This window comes from Pyxicephalus adspersus, unplaced genomic scaffold (assembly GCF_032062135.1).
Source record: "Pyxicephalus adspersus unplaced genomic scaffold, UCB_Pads_2.0 Sca1061, whole genome shotgun sequence".
Lineage (NCBI taxonomy): Eukaryota > Metazoa > Chordata > Amphibia > Anura > Pyxicephalidae > Pyxicephalus > Pyxicephalus adspersus.
In genome coordinates, this window is record NW_027318068.1 from 4,236 (window position 1) to 7,475 (window position 3,240).

Genomic DNA, 3,240 nt, shown 5'->3' on the forward strand with positions numbered 1-3,240 from the left:
GCATCTATTAATATTATTAAACTGTATATATAAAGCACCTAAATAATATGCAGTTCTGTACATTAAATAGGGGTTACAAATGACAGACAAATACAAACAATGATACAGGAGGAGGCGAGGACCCTGCCCAGAGGAGCTTAGCATCTATGCTACCAAATGCCATTAAGGATTTACACTTTCATAGTTGGACTTATAAAATATGCTTGAGGTCTAGCTTTAAAAAATATAAGCAATATCTAATAGTTCATGTTTGTTTTCTAGGCTTAGACTACATGAGGAGAAGGTGATAAAAGACAGAAGGCATCATCTGAGAACATATCCAAACTGTTTTGTGGCCAGGGAAGTTCTCGACTGGCTTATCGATAGGAAAGAAGCCTCCGATAGGCCCGTAGCTATTGAGCTGATGCAAAAAATGATTGAACATAATATTATTCATCACGGTGAGTGGAGAAATGCATATAAAAGCTAAAATCTAGAAGGTATTTAGTTTTGTATAAAACACTAATACCCATTTTTTTGGGGATCTAGCCTAACCCTTCTCAACCATAGGGGTTCGGTGACGTTCTTTGGCTGAATGACCTCCGATGTGATGTCTGCATAATTCTGGGTTCAACGCCTTTTTGCAGAGCCAATAGGATGACCTTACTGTTCTTTTATATACATTGTAATGGGCATTCTTTCCTGATTTTCATCTTAATGAGGACATTATTTCCATTGATCCTAAATCTATTCATTTTAACAAATCTATTCATTTTACCAAAACTTTATTTCAAGGATTCCTCTGGTTGAAAAATCTATCTATTCAGTAATGTGAAGGATGACTTCCAAGAAGATTGGAGAAGGTTTTAGTCCATCTCCTTGCTACAGGTCCCTAGCATTTCATAAGGATGCTCCTTACAAATTTAAATCCGCAGGGACTGAGCCTAATAAAAGATGATTTCAAACCACTGCAGAGAGGTCACTGTTTACACACAGATGGCAGCAGTCCTCTCTGCAGCATTCCGCCAGGGTGGGGGGTAGCACACTGATTTTGTTGTGGCTGCATTACAGCAACAGCAAAACTGCAAACCATTTGTTTTTATTCACATTGAATTTCAAAGTTCTTTGTGAAGCAGATAGCATTGTCTCTACCCTTGTTAGAGAAGGGTTAGCTGGGAAAGATATGGTATTTGTAGTGAATTGCCCCTTTCACGCATACATGTCCGAACTGACTGCTATGTGTTCTCTTTGTGTCCTGACCATCTTTTCATTTTGCATTTTTCAGCTTGTGACGAATTCCAGGAATTTAGAGATGCCAAACTCTTCTACCGCTTTAGAAAAGATGATGGAACCTTCCCGCTGGACCAAGAAGTGAAAACTATCATGCGAGGACAGCGCATCTATGAAAAGTATGTAACTTCCTAGAGAGCCTCCTCCAACTTAAACTGCAGGAAACTTAAAGCACAGCATTAGCCAAAACATATTTTCTTCTTAAAATGCGGAACTGCTGGCTTTTAACCTCCTGGGCGGTAACCCCGAGTCACACTCGGGGTAGGTAAACCTATGGGAAGTAATAGTAAATCCCTACTTACCTGATCCGCTGGCGTCCCGCGTCGTCCTTCTCCACGATGTCCGTCTTCTTCTTCCTCCGGCCGGCTTCCTCAGCACTCGATGAGTCACCGGGGGAGTTCCCGGTGATGTTGTTGCGTGAGGACGTTGCCGGCGGGGCGGGAAATTCAAATCCATTTGTATTGCATTCAATACAAGATAACTGTATTAAATGCAATACAGTGGATTTATATGTGTAAAAGCAGTACATTGTCTTTCATAAACATTTATTTTACAGTATAGTATAATAGTATGAGTATATATATATAGTTTTTTTTAATTCATTTAATTTATTATTTTGTCATGATTTTGTGTTTCAAACTTTTTCATACTCATACTAGTATATTATTCTGTAAAATACATTTTCGTGAAAAAAAATGTACTGCTTTTAGACATAAATCCGGACAGAAATGAACCGCCCAGGAGGGTAATACCATCATGGGAAAATGTTATTTTGTTCAGGTGATCGCCCAGGAAGTGATAAGAAAAGAATCTCCTCTTGCATAGATGTATCAATAAGGACATTATATTACAGATATTCTGCTATTACAATATGTGTTACAACAAGTAGCTCAATATAACAATATTAACCAGATTATATACCAATTTTACTGCCAACTGCTTGTCACTTGCTAGCTAATCAAGTCTCAGAAAACATTTTGGTTCCCTTTCCTCTCCCTCTTTCTCTCCTTTTGATCTCCCTTTCTTATGCATCTAATCCTCTTTTATATATAACTTCTTAGTAACCGCAGACAAATCTTAACTAGGAAATCTTTTCCTAGAAACTAGGAAGTCTGCCTCATGCTCATCACCTGACTATTTCTGTTTTTTATACTATATATATATATATATATATATATATATATATATATACACACACACACACACACACCACCTATTCCAAGGTGAGTCGTCGTCTTCTGGAACATGCCATAATACAGCACGGTAAGAAACTTTACCATCTCACGAAGGCAAGAGGAGTAATGGTGGTGGTGAGGAGGGAGGTCATTTGCAAAGTCACTGTTATTTTTTCTACATAGGCAGGGTGAAGGTTTTTCACCCAGCCAGTGATGGAATCAATAGGGATTGATTCATATCAGATTTGTAAAGCACACCACAATATTACCAAATTACTACTATATACCTCAACCCTTAAAAGCCAAGTCACCTGTCTCCATGGAACTGCTTCCTCACTGGAGGAATAATTAGAATGTAGCCCTATTTCTTCTTCTTTGTTAGATATTCTGCAGCATTTTAGGTTGCAAAGAGCATTTTTAAAATTCTGCAGAATTGCCAATGTAACAAGGTGTTTGTAACAAATTTGTGCACTGATATTTCCAGCACCAGAACTAGCATCAGCCGATTTGGGTGCTAAAGTCTAAGTTACGGCATATTCCCTTTCTGTTTTGTCTGTTTTTTTATCAAGTGCCAGTTATGTGACATGGAAACACACACATATAATGAATCGTGTCTCCTGGAAGATATTCTTTCTGTTTCATCCTTCATAAACCTGATGTGTCTGCATTGTAGCAAAACACGATTTATTTTCCTTTGTGCAAAGCTTAGCTACACTGTAGTCTCTGATGAATTTCCTATGCCAGTAATGAGCATTCTCTATGCATGCATTACAAGAATTGAGGTCAGCAATATTTT

At 38.1% G+C, this 3,240-nt stretch overlaps 1 long non-coding RNA gene across 1 annotated transcript; it reads left to right on the plus strand.

The window, feature by feature from the left end:
- Positions 1–282: 282 nt before the first annotated feature.
- Positions 283–1,320, plus strand: LOC140321169 (uncharacterized). Its single transcript, XR_011918842.1, has 2 exons — positions 283–440; positions 1,265–1,320. It is a non-coding gene; the product is annotated as an uncharacterized lncRNA (long non-coding RNA).
- Positions 1,321–3,240: the final 1,920 nt, after the last annotated feature.